Below are 18,146 nucleotides of genomic sequence, written 5' to 3' on the forward strand. Positions count from 1 at the left end.
AAGTTTCTCATATAAAGTTAGCCGATTGCCGCAAAATTATGTACAACGTACTGAAGTGATAATAACCTGAATAAAGACAAGTTATCAACGTACGAACTTTGTAAAGCCACACACCCACCATTATGCGGCGGAACGTGTCACGTAATAGCATTGTCACAATATTGCTCTACTGCCTTAGCAGCTGTATATGTATGAATGCTACTCAGACCTGTCTGGTAGACCTATTGATCTAGAGGTTCAATCTTGTACCATTGGACCTCACACTCTAGATTTGGTTTTTGCCGATGAGTGGATATAATCTTCATATCATTATGAATATGGCCCACTAGTGTCATGAGAAGATATCCTGTTACTGTTCTCAGGACGTCATGCAGATCAATTATGACGTACCTGTGCGAGGGAAGTCTATCCAGGATTTTTCCCGATTATAACATCCAACCAATTACTACATCGACAACTTTTTGTTGTGCCGATCGACGGGAATGATCTTTGTCTCCTCATGAAGATGGTCGACTGGTGTTATGAGGATGCCACTACACTGGGACCACATAGCTTACGTCTGACCAGCCAATTGCAGCCGCCCAGGGGTTTAGTCCACATGCTGGGCATGTGTTAGGCATTTGATGTCTAGTATGAATTAAAATGGTTGCAGATCAATTATGATATACCTGGTCGAAGGAAGTGTATCCATAAGAGTAGGTCGGGAGTGTTCCCGGTGATAACACCCAACCAGTTACTACATCGACAACATTTTGTTGTGCCGAAGAACGGGAATGATCTTCGTATCTTAATGGAGATGATCAACTGGTATCATGGCAATGCTCAGGGTGGCATTACATACATTTTTAAACTACACTGGCACAGCATAGCTTACCACTGACCGGCCAATTGCTGCCCCCGAGGGTCTTAGTCCACATGCTGGGCATGTGTTAAGTATTAAGTGTCTAGTACGAATGAAAACGGTTGCAAAATCGTGCCTTTAGTTGAGCTAAGACTACTCGTGTATGTCTAGGCAGCTCCTTCTCCTCTGTTGCTGATGTTGCGTGGAATTTCGCGTATAGCATTCACACCGTATTGTTCTAAAACCTGAGCGACAGTATCCGTATCCTATTGATCTAGAGGCTCCCTCATGGTCTGAGGAACTCGTTCTCACTGCTCAGTTTATCACAAATATCAATGATTGCCCATACGACTTGAAAATTTAGGTAAACAATACACCAAATATCTTGGGAGAGTTGGTGACCGAAATGTGCGAACCATTGGGCCTTTATGTTCAGTGGGAACATCCTTTAAGACATCCACGTAGGGAACAGTGTGGCTGTGGATTTGGATTTGCCGATATTGTGACTTAAAAAAACAGACGGACATGACGAGATGGACTTTAAACGTTATTCCGATCAAGGCATCTATACCTTATGGGGTCTCCGGTGAATATTTTGAATGGTTGGTACAGGAGACAGTTGTAATCCCACTTCTTCAGTTTATTAAATCAATATACTTTGCAGACCTTCCTTCGATCCCATCTAATACAAATATTATTATTTATTTGTTTTTGTTGTTTTCACAAAATATTGTTTTTGTTTTTTCTTTTTTTTTTCAATTGTATTCCACATATCGATGATGGTCGTCTATAAGCATTTAAACAAATTATTCAATTTATGGCCAATTTAAGAATCAAATTACAAGCAGATGCGTTCAAAAAATTTGTTTTCTGATGAAGATATATGTCGGTGTCGGTGAGTGAGTGAGTGCGTGCGTATGTGTGTATGTCTCTGTCTATTTGTTCACTTCGAATTTGTTCAACGAGCTGTTATTTATCGTCGTCGCATTTCAAATGCCAACTAATTGATGAATTGTTTATAAGGGAATTTGTTGTTGTTGTTCCTGTTGTTTTTCTTTATATTAAAAATATATTTACAAAAATAATAATAAATACTTTATTTAAATATTGATGAGACAAACAAAATATGAAATTTTCTGCATTATAATTGTTTAATTATTAAAACGGTATGACAAAAAAAATCCCATTATGTTATTTACAACATATTTGAAAGACGGTAGTATTGAATTTATATATAGAATTGTATATATGCTCTGCGTCAATTTAAAAGTAGTCGTCTACAATGTGTCCATTGTGCTTCGAGCGGCTATTATTCACGGAAGTTTTTAGAGATTTAGACTATGCACCATTCATCAAAATGTACCCCATGTTATGGTAAGCTCTCCATAATTAGAATTTTTAGTCTGTTAGGTATATATTTCCCATACGATATTTAGTAAAAATGCATATACAATGTCGATCACGTATCGCCTTATTTGGCATTCCGAGTTCTTGAGGAGTGAAAAATATCTTTCCTGATAACGTTCAATGCCGTGAAGGCACACCAGATTATTTTTAGACACAGAACATATTTTCATAGGCTCCTTTTCCAACTATGGTTGTTGTATGTTGGACTTCGGGGCTTAGTAAAAAACTACACAAAAGAATCTTTAGTCCACGTCCTAATTTTGAGATATACCCCATATAAAGGGTGGTACGGATCTTAGAGTGTAAATCAATACTTTGTATTTTCAATATAGGTAAATTTTTAGGCATTACCTCTATATAAAGGTCTCATACGATTTTAAATACATCAATGGTTGACTTTTAAACGACATGGATATGAGGAGACATTTCGAGTTTTCGGTCAATAACAAATGTTTATATCGACCAACATTTCGACATAGCCCGGCTTCATAATTTCCAAATGCTAGGGGTCTTAGCCAGATTTTCCAACTTGAGTGTTTGTAATTTGTTATTTCGGCCACTCAGAGGATAATATTCCTCCTGAAAGACCTTTTATCATGACGAAGTTTTGTGAAAAAAATGGTGAGGCGTGTAAAGAGGTTCTATCAGTAGAAAACCTGAAATAGGCCATGTCTCTAAGTTTAAATGAAGTCTATAAGAGGAAGATCCGAAGAATGTTTTTATACCCTTCACCACACTGTGGAACAGGGTATTATGTCTTTGTGCATATGTTTGTAACAGACAAAAGGAAACGAGATAGACCTGAGTCGATTTATGAATGTTCGTCTGTCCGTCCGTCCATGTATTTTTGTGAACAAAGTACAAGTCGCATTTACGATCCAATTTGGCCCAAGGACGAACCCCATTGAAATTAAAAAATATCGGTTAAGATATGTCCATATAGCTCCCATATATAGTTTCGTCTGATTTTAGGTTAATGGTGCACCAAACTCCCAATATTAGTCCGATTGAGACACAATTTTGCACAGAGTATTGAATTAGGTCTATATTGATGTATGCCAAGTTTGGTTGAAATCGGTTCAGATTTAGATATAGCTCCCATATATAGATTCGTCCGATTTTATGTAAATGGTGTACCAAAGTGCTTATATACCTTTCGATTTGCACGAAATTTAGCGCAGTGTACGAAATTAAGTCTAGATTGATGTGTGCTAAGTTTCGTAAAAATCGGTTCAGATTTAGATATAGCTCCCATATATAGTCTCGTCCGATTTTATGTAAATGGTGCACCAAAGTCCCGACATATATTTCGATTTGCACGAAATTTGGCATAGCGTACTTAATTAAATCTAGAATGATGTGTGTTGAGTTTCGTGAAAATCGGTCCAGATTTAGATATAGCTACTATATATAGTTTAGTCCGATTTCATGGAAATGGTGCACCAAAGTCCCTATATACTTTCGATTTCTACGCAATTTGGTATAGCGTACTGAATTTATCCTAGAATGCTGTGTGTTTAGTTTCGTGAAAATTGGTTCAGATTTAGATATAGCTCCTAAATATATTTTCCTACGATTTTATATAAATGTGCCCTAATGAACCAAAGTTTGTTTGATTGACATATAATTTTGTTGAAATCTATTCAGATTTAGATACAGCTCCCATTTGTATGTTCGTTGATGTTTAGGTAAATGTTGTACCGGTTGACACGAAATGTATCAATGATACTGTTGAATACACCGAAAGTGGTGAAGGGTATCTTACTGGTTTCTATTTATAGAAGACCTGAAGAGGGTATCCATTTCTAAAAGACATGCAGGAAGTTTCGGTCTTGAACTTTGTAAAGATAATAGGTTGTGCAAATTTAGGTTCAAATCGGGCATTCCATTCGCCTGAAATTGGATTTATAAATATTGAAAATGTTGACCATTTGGAGTGGAGGCACCAGGGGAGTGGAACAATGGGTTCCATCTTCCTGCATGATCTGGGTTTTGTAAAGATAATAGTTTGTGCAAAGTTTGGTTCAAATCGGACATAACATTCGCCTGATTTTGGATTTATAAATATTTGACCCTTTGTGGGGGAGGTAACAGAAGGCTTGATCTAGGCTTGCACAATTTTGACGATTTCGTTGTGAAGATGCACGACGAATTTAACCGACATTCCCCATCTTCGAACTTGAAGTAAGTTTGGAAGAAATATTACGGTGTGCAAAGTTTGGACATCTGTTACTCCCAGCCGGCCAGGCAGACAGACGGACATACATAAATCGATTCCAAATTGTCTGAAACAGATTTGAACCAACAAAACATGGAGTCTAAAATCAATATACATATTTTGATGGGGCACATTTTTGCAGTATCAAAGTGTATATACCCTCATTAGCCATAAGGTTGAGAGTATAAAAAGTAATCACTATAAGGCCTAATGGTGATTTCTCTATCTCTAGTTGGATTTTTAGAAGACCTGAAGAACATTTTTGGAGCAAAAAAATTTGTCTATCGAAACCCTGACAAGAATCATTTACAGTTAAATGTGACCTGAAAGAAGATGCATTTCATGTTGATATTCTACCTCTGGTAGATCTGAAGAAGTTCTTATATTTCGAAAAGACCTAAAGGAGTTCTTCTATCTCTAGAATACCCGAAGGTTTTCTTCAATTTTTTTAGAATATCTAAGGAAAATCGTTCTTTTAAGGGGAATCTTCATAACATAGGGGATTTGCATAATACCCATAGTAGAAGGGGAGTAGGCCTTCTATATGTAGAAGTCCGGATGTAGATTGTCTGCTTATAATTATAGCAGTCTATGATATATCTTCTGTCTATATAAGACCAGAGGGGTAAATATCGCACACAAACAAATAAAGTGTGTCCGATTGAGACGAATTATTATGTGTATTAAGTATGTGTAGTAAGCTAGCATACATATTTTTGACCAAATTTCATGCAAATTTTTCACCCGATTGACCCCACCTTTAGGCATAGCATATATTACGATGTGTCAAGTTTGGATGAAATTGAATATACCATTCGCTTCAAAATAGTATTTTTCTTAAATTTTGACCTTTTGTGGAAGAGGTACTAGAAGGAGGTGTCCGATAAGCCACATCTTTAAATATTATGGTTAAACTTTTATGTTATGCAAACTTTGGTACAAATCGAATACTCCGTTCGCATCATATTACAAAAATTAATGTTTGACAATTTTTTGTAGGTGGTACCTGAAGAAGCGAAATTCATGATACACCTCGAAAAGTAAACGAGATAGATACATGGTTCCTTTTGAGAATATGCATAGAATTACCTTCTGAGTCGATTTACGCATGTCCGTCTGTTGATGTTCAATTGTAAACAAAGTACAGGTCGCATTTATAATCCGATTTAAATGGAATTTGGTACAGCTCTTTTATGTATTTGGCCAAGGACGAACCCCATTGAAATTGATGAATATCGGTTAAGATTTAGATGTAACTCCCATATATATTATCGTCCGCTTTAATGTAAACGGTGCACCAAAGTCCCTGCAAATCTTTCGATTTGCACAAAATTTGGTATAGCGTACTGAATTAAGTCCAGATTGATGTGTGTTAAGTTTCTTGAAAATCAGTTCAGATTTAGATATAGCTCCCATATATATATATATTGGTCCGATTTAAATAAATGGTGCAAAAAGATCCCTATTTATAATTCGACTTACACTCAATTCAGCATAGCGTACTTAATTGAGTCTAGAATGATGTGTGTTAAGTTTCATGAAAATCGGTTTAGATATAGGTCCCATATATATTTTCGTCAGATTTAAGGTAAATGGTGCACCAAAGTCCCTATATATCTTTCGATTTGCACGAAACTTGACATAGCGTACTGAATTTAGTCTATAATGATGTGTGTTAAGTTTCATGAAAATCGGTTTAGATTTAGATATAGCTCCCATATATATATATTCGTCCGATTAAAGGTAAATTGTTCACTAAAGTCCCTATATATATTTCGGTTCGCACAAAATTTGGCGTAGCGTACTGAATTAAGTCTAGAATGATGTGTGCTAAGTTTCAGGAAAATCGTTTTAGATTTAGATATAGCTCCCATATATATTTTAGTCCAATTTAAGGTAAATGGTGTACTAAAGCCTCTATATATTTTACGACTTTAGATTTAGATATAGCTCCCATACATATTTTCGTCCGATATAATGTAAAAGGTGTACCAAAGTCTCTATATATCTTTCGATTTGCACGAAATTTGGCATAGCGTACTGAATAAAGTGTAGAATGACGTGTGTTAAGTTTTTTTGAAAATCAGTCCAGATTCAGATATAGCTCCCGTATATATTTTCGTCGGATTTTATTCAAATGGTGCACCAACGTCTATATATATATATATATATCTTTCGATTTGCACGAAATTTGACATAGCGTAATGAATTGGGTCAAGAATGATGTATGTTAAGTTTCGAGAAAATCGGTTCAGATTTAGATATAGGTATCTCCCATATATATATTTTCCTCCGATTTTTTATAAATAGTGCACCAAAGTCCCTGTATATCTTCCGACTTGCATATAGTACTGAATTAAGTCCAGAGTGAAAATTGGTTCAAATTTATATACACCTCCCATATATATTTTCCTTTGATTTTAAGTTAAATGATTGACACAACGTATTGATTATAAATTAATCTCGGGCAAGTTTCCTTGAAATCGGTTCAGATTTAGATATAGCATAGGTTCCATATATAATTTCTACCTATTCATGTTAATTGTACAAGTAAGAACCAAGTAATGAAAGTGTGTCTGATTGAAATTAAATTTTTGCTTTAAGTCGATTTACAAAATTTAGCATAGGTTGCAGAATGGTATGTGTAAGGATTGATGTTAGCAGGATTACATATAGATTAAGATCACATATTTATGTTTGTTCAATTTCATGTCAATCTTCCTTCGACGACGTCTGTTAGGATACATATGTAGAATATACCCAAAGTGGTGAAGGGTATCATATAATCGGCTCAGTCCGACTTTACTACTATCCTTAATGGTTTTCAATTAATAAATTCAGTACAATTGAACTACTCCATTGGCTCTCTCTCTGTCAGGTAATCCTTCAATTTTTTAATATTAAATTCATAACCCTTCAATGATTACAATCTTCCATCACTTCATTTATTTCAATCTTTAATTTTTATTAATTAAAACACAAACCCAACTGCTTTTGCTGAATATCTGGTATCTTTTGCAAATAAAAATCTGCTCATTACACAATACTTCAATTTTATTATTATTATTTATTTTCGTATTGAACAATCCTTTAGCAATATTGACGAAAAAACTACTGATGAACAGATAAACTTTTTACCAAACAAATAAGATAGTCATTCATTCGGTTTGTTGTTGTGTGAACAAAACTCGAAACCGCCAACGGACTCTGGTCATTTGTTCTCGCTCTCGCTCCGTAGGTGTTGAGAAATTCAATTTCTCCGGAATTTCAATTTCAAATAAATGGAAATTTCATTTCCATTTGTAAAATAAATAAAACTGTCGTTTTTCTTATTCGTTTTTTTTCCTCGGTAATTTCATTCTGACGTTGTTGTACAACAAATAAAGCAATGAATTGCTCGGTCGCTCGTATCTTTATATTTCCACAAGGCAGCCCTTTGTCCACTATCGACCGGAATTTGTTCAAATGTTTAAGGTAGGTACGTGTTTTGCTTATGGCATTCGAATTTCTTATTAAGTGTAACTGCCGTTGTTGTTGTTTTTTTTTTTTATAGTAACTCCTTCAATTTACAATTTACAACAACAAAACCAACACCACCACGACGACGAAACACAATAAAATTTAAGTGCGTTGGTGGACTTTAACAAAACCTCCGACCAACCATCCCGACAAAAAGAACAAACGACACTTTAACCAATATATAGCTCGGGCATCTGACAGTTTGGCGCCACCCATTGCCCAAACGACAATCATAGCATCCAACATCAACAGACAGACAGACAGACGTAAGCGGTGAACCCATTTTCCATGGCTTGTGTAATATGAAGACAAACGTCGTAGATAAACGGATGTCATTCAATGGAATCGAAATAAATCTAAACTTATAACACAGGAACCGTACCATGAACAAAACTGGGAAATTTCCATAGCTGCGGAGAAATGTATTGTGACCACGAATTTCCCTGTTGTGTTGCGTTTTTTCGTTGTTGTTATTGTTGTGGTGTTGCAGCAACAAAACAAACAAAAACAACAGCAAACGCAGTTATGCGAATTGTAAAAAGGTATAAGGGGATTGAGGGGGTTTGCAAAACTTTTTGGTCCAAAACTTATTCGGCCAAAAATGTTTTTCTACAGAAAATCTCAGGGTTATCTATGGGTACCACACAAGGTCTTCTATAAATGGCGACTTGAAATTATTCCGTAGAGTACTCCGACTTTTCTTCTATAGAAGAAGTCGTCCTGATTTTTCTATAATGAAAAATCTTTCATCTTACATAGACCTCCCAGAGGAAGACACAGGTCTTCCGTGGATGAAGACCTTTTGGTCTTAAAATGAATCTGTACTACTGATTTTCCAAGAAGAAATTCTCCTTCGGTACCAGAAGTCCTTTTACTGTTTTATAGCAGACCGCCTGCTGGTCTTAAGACCTCTTGGCCTGAATGTCCTTCTGACCTCTTGTCTTCTATGGAAGAAGACCTATTGGTGTTCTACTGAAGAAAACCTACAGGCCTTCTATGGAAGAAGATCTTTTGATGTACTATTTAAGAAGACTTTCTGGCCTTCTATTGAAGGAGACATTCTGGTCTTCTACAGAAGAAGACATTCTAGATATTCTGCTTCAGAAGAATACCTCTTCTATTGAAGAAGATCTCAAATTCTTCTACAAAAGAAGACCTCCTGGTCTTCAATAGAAGAAGATCTAATGGTCTTCTACAGAAGAAGAAATTAAGATCTTCTTTATGGTCTTCTATAGAAGAAGTCGTCAAGGTCTTTAATAGAAGAAGACCTAATAGTCTTCTACAGAACAAGACCTCATAGTATTCTAAAGAAGAAGACATTCTGGTCTTCTACAAGAGAAAACCTCATGGTCCTTTACAGAAGAAGGATTTATGGTCTTCTACAGAAGAAGACCATCTAGTTTTCTACAGAAGAAAACCTCATGGTCTTCTACTGAAGAAGACCTTATGGTCTTCTACTGAAGAAGACCTTATGGTCTTCTACTGAAGAAGACCTTATGGTCTTCTACAGAAGAAGACCTTATGGTCTTCTACAGAAGAAGACCTCATGGTCTTCTACTGAAGAAGACCGTATGGTCTTCTACAGAAGAAGACCTCATGGTCTTCTACAGAAGAAGACCTCATGGCCTTTTACAGAAGAAGACCTCATGGTCTTCTACTGAAGAATACCTCATGGTCTTCTATTGAAGAAGACCTCATGGTCTTCTACTGAAGAAGACCTCGTGGCCTTCTACTGAAGAAGACCTCATCGTCTTCTACTGAAGAAGACCTCATGGTTCTCTACTGAAGAAGATCTCATGGCCTTTTACAGAAGAAGACCTCATGGTCTTCTATTGAAGAAGACCTCATGGTCTTCTACTGAAGAAGACCTCGTGGCCTTCTACTGAAGAAGACCTCATGGTCTTCTACTGAAGAAGACCTCATGGTCTTCTACTGAAGAAGACTTCATGGTCTTCTACTGAAAAAGACCTCATGGTCTTCTACTGAAGAAGACCTCATGGTATTCTACTGAAGAAGACCTCATGGTCTTCTACTGAAAAAGACCTCGTGGTCTTCTACTGAAGCAGACCTCATGGTCTTCTACTGAAGAAGACCTCATGGTCTTCTACTGAAGAAGACCTCATGGTCTTCTACTGAAGAAGACCTCATGGTCTTCTACTGAAGTAGACCTCATGGTCTTCTACTGAAGAAGACCTCATGGCCTTCTGCTGAAGAAGACCTCATGGTCTTCTACAGAAGAAGACCTCATGGTCTTCTACAGAGGAAGACCTCATGGTCATCTACAGAAGAACCTCATTGTATTCTATGGAATAAGACCTCATATTCTTATACAGAAGAATACCTCATGGTCTTCGACAGAAGAATACCTCATGGTCATCGACATGACATGGCCTAATGATATTCTACAGAAGAAGACCTCATAGCCTTCTACAGAAGAAGACATCATGGTCTTCGACAGAAGAAGACTTCATGATATTCTACAGAAGAAGACCTCATAGCCTTCTACAGAAGAAGACATCATGGTCTTCGACAGAAGAAGACTTCATGGTATTCTACAGAAGAAGACCGCACAATCTTCTACAGAAGAAGACCTCATAACCTTCTGCAGAAGACTTCATGGTATTGTGCAGGAGAAGATTTCATTATGGAGGCGAGGACCTCCTGGTCCCCTTTAAAAATACTTACAGGTTTTCTACAGAAGTATATCTCCAGGTCTTCTCCAGGTTTTAAGAATACCTTTAAGATTTTATGGATAAAGAAATTTTGGTATTTTTAAAAGAAGGTCACCGGACCCTGACATAGCCTTTATTTAAAGATCCCGCCCCTAGTTTTGGTATTCTGACAGACCTTCCGATTCCTTGGTGGGTACGGAAGTTCTTGGGAAAAAAACGTGGCTGATATGGCCAACCATTTTCGGTATGCTGTAGGTCATAGCCGAATTTTCCAACCTGAGTATCTGTAATTTATCCCGACCGATTTCAGGTACTTAGTATGCGCATCTCATGGTGAAGATTATAAAAAAGTTTGATTAGGCCAATTTACTTTTTTCTTCTTCTATTCCACATGGCAACCCTTCTCTTCCTGCTAAAGGGATAGAAATTCGATTTTAGATAACAAAGCCGCATCAAACTATGAACTGAGAAAAAAACAACTAATATTTTTTTTGCAATGCTTCGGTGCGTTGAATGTTTTTGGTCTTATTGCTGTTGCTGTTGCTGTAGTTGCTGTCCCCTTCGCCGTTGTCATCGTTTTTTATAATTTATAGTTTTTTCTGTTTTGTGTACAGAAATACCATCCACCCACCCCCGAACGAATGCCACAATTCCGCATTCAACTTATTTTAAATGAATTTGCAAAAGTTAGCTGCATTTAACGAACGGAGATAAACAGAATATGATTAAGGATATTTTATGCGTCGAAAGGAAATGAAGTCAATTTCAAATAAAATGTTGTTGTTGGCAAAATAAAGAAGTTTGGAAATTGTTTATGTTTTTTTCCGCCGCGTTTCTGCTTTTTTCTCGAGCGTAACTTGAGATAAAAACTTTTTAAGTGGATGTGAATATTTAACAATTTTATTTTTTGCTTTTGGGTAACCTTAAATATTGTGATGAAGTAGATGATGATGAGAGATTTTCGAGTAATAGGATATTATCAATGGAGATTCTAAAGAGAATAATTTATTAAGGAATCTCTTTTGTGTAGTCTTTATGTGTGTACTGAACAAAATTGTGTGTACATTTTTGTGGTCGGAAAAAATTATTGACGAATTTAATTTTTGTTATTATATAGATAAAAGCATTATTAAAAAATGTTTTTATATGAATTACACATTATATATGTATATATGTCTCAAAATATACTGTTGTTTTTGAAAGTTTTAAAATATACAAAACAGTTCAAAAGACATATAATAGCCTAAGTGTAACGTATACCATGCGCGCAACACAATCCTTCTTCAATGTTTTATTGGGTTATTAGTGTTCAATGTGTTTTATAAGAATTCAATATCACGTAGGATCCCAGAATATGTGTAAGAACCCATATTTTTGTTCCAATCCTATGGGGAAATATATCAATGGCCTTCTATTTCGAAACAATTTAACGATCTTCGAATTTTGGATCAAATTGATTTTTTTAATTTTTTTTTTCAGAATGTAGACCATTTTGTGTGACAGGCACAGTGGAATGGTCCGATATTGACGGTTTCTCCTTCCAATAATTATCATGTGCGTCTACTACTAGAGTAGATTTAACTCAACGTTTTGTCTTAGACAATTTAGAGTTCAAAGTTTCAATTAGAGGTATAGTATTGTATGGGACCAAAATATGGCCCCATATTGAAGATTTTTAACCTTTGAAGGCTCATGCTAACAACCTAACAGTCGAAATAGAACAACCTATGTTTACTGTTCATTGACTTCAAGAAACATTTCAATACCATCAGAGGAACTGTCATATGGTAAGCAGTGATCAACAAAAAGGAAGTACACCAAACATAACAGCGATGTACGAGGTGTATTTCCATCGATTCTGCTATGGCTTGTTTATAATACAATCACAAAAAAGTTACAGGTATTTATAAACAGATGTCTCTGGATCATATGCAGAATGTTTTGACCCAATACCATATGCAACAAAAAGCTGTGTAACCTAATGTACCAGGAATGATTACAAAAGCAAAAGATTACACCTTAAAACCCCGAAATCGACGTTGACCAAGATTAACCTGGCGACGAACAATAATTCAAAGAACTAAGACAAAATAACCTAACATGGGAATATTCAACACCATGGCCATTTAACTGAGTAAGATGACAATGTTTTGTGGACGACGAACAGAGCATAGACTTACACATATAATTTTTTAATAAATATATACTAGCCTCCAAAACCTTAATTACTGCCCTTTCGGTAGGAGAAAAGACGGATACCCTTCACCACTATATGATACCCTTCACCACTTTGGCTACATATAAGTGATGTTAATATCTACAATATCCTGTAGATAGAACACACATACAATCTTTGGAGGACCATTGAGATGGAATCGGGCGAAATTAAGTGTTCTATCTTGATAGATATTTGAACCAATTGAAACACCCCATACACATATCTTAAATCAATGAAAAATTACATGTCAAACGGGCAGACTTGGATTCTTTGGTGTACCATTTGTATTAAACCGAGTAAAATTATGCATGGGAGCTACATATAAACACATGGACCTAATTGAGCAACCATTGCATACACCATTTGTTTTTCGTTATCACTCTATATTCAATTAATACCCTCTGCCAAATTTCGTGTAAATCGAGCAAACATAGGCCCTTCGGTGCACCATTTACATAAAATCGAACGAAAATATATCGAAATCTGAACCGATTTCAACAAACCTTATCACACATCATTTTTTCGTCAATTGCATTCGGTATACAAAATTTTGCTAAATCGGACAAATATTGGAAGTTTGGTGTATAATTTACAAAAAATCGGGCGAAACTATATACGAAAGCTATATCTAAATCTGAACCGATTAAAAAAAAACTTCGCAGACATCACTCTGGGCCTAATAAAGTTCGCTGTGCAAAATGTTGTTCCCAATCGGACAAATATTGGGAGTTTGGTGCATCATTTACCTAAAATCGGACGAAGCTATATATGGGAGCTATATCTAAATCTGAATCGATTTGCTTCAATAGAGTTCGTCCTTGGGTCAAAAAAGTGATCTGTGCCAAATTTCATCCAAATCTGATCATAAATGCGACCTGTACATTATTCCCAAAAATACATGGACCGTCGGACATGCGTAAATCAACTCAGAAAGTGATTCTATTTTGTCCCAATCGGACAAATATTGGAAGTTTGGTGCATCATTCCCATAAAATCGGGCGAAACTATATATGGGAGCTATATCTAAATCTGAACCGATTTAACAAAACTTCGCAGACATCAATCTGGACCTAATTATGCACTCTGTGAAAAAATTGCACGCATAGGACAAATTTTGGATGTTTGGTGTATCATTCATAAAAAATCAGACGAATCTATATATAAATCTGAACCGATTTTAACAAAACTTCGCAGACATCAGTTTGGACCTAATTCAGTACTCTGTACAAAATGTGGTCCCAATCCAACAAATATTGGAAGTTTGGTGAATCATTCCCATAATATCGGGCGATACTATATATGGAAGCTATATCTAAATCTGAACCGATTTTAACAAAACTTCTCGACCTAATTCAGCACTCTGTGCAAAAATTTGTCCCCATCGGACAAATATTGGAAGTTTGGTGTATCATTCACAAAAAATCAGACGAAACTATATATCGGAGCTATATATAAATCTGAACCGATTAAAAAAAAAAAAACTTCCCAGACAACAGTCTGGACCAAATTCAGTTCGCTGTGCAAAATGTTGTTCCCAATCGGACAAATATTGGGAGTTTGCATCATCATTGCATCATTTACCCAAAATCGGACGAAACTATATATGGGAGCTGGATCTAAATCTGAACCGATTTGCTTCAATGTCAATAGAGTTCGTCCTTGGGCCAAGTAAGTAAACTGTGCCAAATTTCATCCAAATCGGATCATGAGTGCGACCTGTACTTTATTCACAAAAATACATGGACGGACGGACATTCGTAGATCAACTCAGAAAGTGATTCTATGCATATTCTCAAAAGGAGCCATGGGTGTATCTCGATTGATTTTGCCTGTTACAAACATATGCCCAAAGACATAATACCCTGTACCACAGTGTGGTGAAGGGTATACAAATCTTACAGCCTTTTTCGATGCACCCTTTTAAATTTTTACTTATTTCCTGAAGAATCGTAATCGTAAGAAGTTGCAGAAGGACTCTATGATTTTGATATAAAACAAGTAAAAAAGTATCAGTCGGTTTTGCCGACAGACATAAACCCTCACACAGTGGGAAAAAATACCGATCTAGCGCGCAGAAAATAAAAAGGGTATACAAATCTTACAGCCTTTTTCGATGCACCCTTTTAAATTTTTACTTATTTCCCAAAGAATCGTAATTAGCGTCCTCGAAACCCCTATATGTGATATTTATTTCATAAACTCACTGATTTAATTAATTTAGATTTATTAATTATGGCCAAAAATGGGATCTCTGGTTCATATTACGACCCTTTAGGTTAATTTCCATTTTTTGAGTTTTTATTTTAAATATTTATTTTTTTAAGAATTATTTATTGATATCTACTAATTCTAGAAAATTTCTGGTACATTCGAACCTTAATTTTCTATTTGCAAATTACTCGGAAAATATCTGATATGAGAGCCCTCGGCAAAAATTGTTTGCTGGGAAGGTTTTCTGAACAAGGATCGGATACAAGGGGAAAGGACGATGAAAATATACGAATATCGATGCCTTGACTTTGGGGATGAGCATCATTTTTGTTGAATATTTGAAGGTTAAAAAATTGCGTCGTGATGTATTTTTTAAGGATCAAAGAAAAAGAACGAAAAATCGTGTAGGGATTCAAGATAGAAGGTTGAAAAAATATTCCTCATTCGAATAACCTGCAATAGCAGATAAAACACTGTTTCATTATGAATTTTAGAGTTAACAAAACTTCAAAAACTTTACCTTTGGCGAAATTGTCGTTCCGGGTTCTTAATGTACTCGCCAAAGGTTTTCATCCCCAATTGTGTAGCCTTGTGTAACACCATAGCTCTGCCCATTACTACTTTCTATAATTTAATACCTTCTAGAAATCTATTTCTGAAATCTATTGCTGAAATTTATTTGCAATATTACAATTCAGTTTACAAAATGTGCGAACATAACTGACATCCACCATTTTCCGAAGTTATTATCAATAATCCACAAAATCGATCAATAACTAATCACATGGCGCTTAAAACTTTTCGTTCATTAAATCTCGTCAGAACTTCTCCAACAGGTTATACGCTCATATAACTTGGCTCATTAGTTTCAATTTGACTCACCCCATCACGTCCCATCCCTCCAACACTTATTGATTTCAATCACAATACTAAGCAGCTTATAACTGCTTAAGGTCTTACAAAATATAGATCCTGATGTGAATGTGTTCGTGTTCGTTCAATCGTTATTCTCACTTACCTTTAAACTTCACCTTTGCCCAATTATCGAAATCGCCAAACAGCAACAACAACAAACGCAGCAATGTCAACAGTAAACTTTGATACGAAGTTCGGAACATGGCCAGTTTGGTGGTACTTTGGCTTCTTAATGGCGGGATGATTATGACAGAGACATGGACACGGGGGATCAGTGAGTCTTCGTTGTTGTAGTTTTTGTTTTCCTTTACTTTGGTTATACCGTGACAGACAACCAGCCAGTTGGATAGACAAAGAGACAGACGCACAGATGCAGAGAGAGAGAGAGAGAGGGCGCGCTCGAAAATAGCACTTCTCAATTTCCAAATAAACTTTTCCGTTTAAATGGTGTTCGGTGTTTCTTTGGTATCGACATGTGTTCTGTTTGGAATGTTAACCATATAAGTGGAACAGCTACGACGACACTGATGGCAATGGCGACAATTATCCTCATTCAAAGCAATTCGCATGGTTTTTAGTTTCGTTGTTTTTTGGGAAATGGCACTCCAATCCTTGACTGGCGGTTGCCTGGTTGGTTGAATGGGCGGTCGGTCGGTTGCTCTGCTGGCTGTATGGTCTTGGTTTGTAATGCTTCTTCTTTTTTCTTTATTTTGTATAGATGTTGGCCAAGTTTGTAATAGTTTTCAATTTAAGCCAGCTTACCACACACACACACACTGTGCCACTACTTCGGTTACACTCCTCTTTTTCCTAATGTTTTTCACTTGAAGTTGTTGTTGTTTTTTATTTTTTCTGGTTTCCCCTTTTTTTTTAAATCCTCTATTACAATTGTTATTTTGAGGTTATTACAAAAATTTTCACATTAAGGATAATTCTGAAAAAAATAGAAATAGAAAACGGTTATTAGTAATTAAGTCTTATAATTGGCAGAGATTAGAGCATGACTGCAAGGCGCTATGTTGGTTACAACCATGGACGTACATTGACATTTTGCGTAATTGCAATAACAACAAATGTAATAATAACTATTTTGTTGTTTTTGCTATTCGCTTAATTATAATGATGACGATGATGTCATCATTCGATGTAGACCCTCTTACTTACTGGCCGATTATATTTCAGCTTAACTTTATTCATTATATAATCTGCGTAATTAAAGATGGCTAAGCTTGCCCTAGTATTAGATAATATTCGAGTTCTTAAGGGATATATACCTTACGATAGCTAAATCCCATTATCACCTCAATTAGTGGAGGAGTAATTAGATTTTACATAATAAATGGCTACTTAGTACCTGTTAACTGATTGCGGACCAGCTCTTTGTGTATGTGTGAATGTGTGCGTGTGCTATTACAAAATTAGATTTCTTTGAAACGTCTTTTACGTTTAAATTCAAAAGTTGCTGAAGGAGTTGTATTTTTCCTACAGTAAAAGTGTGTCAGTCGGTGTTGCCAACAGATATACAGGGTGGGATAAAAAAACTGGGGTGGGATATGTTTGTAACAGGCAAAAAAATCGAGATAGACCCATGGTTCCTTTTGAGAATAAGCATAGAATCACTTTCTGAGTTGATTTATGCATGTCCGTCCGTCCGTTCATGTATTTTTGTTAACAAAGTACAGGTCGCATTTACAGGACGAACCTGATTGGAGAAAATCGGTTCAGATTTAGATATAGCTCCCATATATATTTTCGTCCTATTTTAACTTATTGATGCATCAAACTCCCAATTGGGGTCCGATTGAGACAAACTTTTGCACAGAGTATTGAATTAGGTCTAGATAGTTATATGCCAAGTTTTGTTGAAATCGGTTCAGATTTAGATATAGGTCCGATGTATAGTTTCGTCCGATTTAATGTAAGTAGTGCACCAAACACCCAATAGTGGTCCGACTAAAGCAACATTTTGCACAGAGTACTGAATTAGGTCCCGACTGATGTATGAGAAATTTTGTTGGAATCGGTTCAGATTTATATTTAAATATGCTATATATAGTTTCGTCCGATTTTATGTAAATGGAGCACCATACTGCCAATATTTATCCGATTGAGACAAAATTTTGCACAGCATACTAAATTAGGTCA

This window comes from Musca vetustissima, unplaced genomic scaffold (assembly GCF_032173495.1).
Source record: "Musca vetustissima isolate MV318-11 ecotype Yass unplaced genomic scaffold, APGP_CSIRO_Mvet_v1 utg15951, whole genome shotgun sequence".
Taxonomy (NCBI): domain Eukaryota; kingdom Metazoa; phylum Arthropoda; class Insecta; order Diptera; family Muscidae; genus Musca; species Musca vetustissima.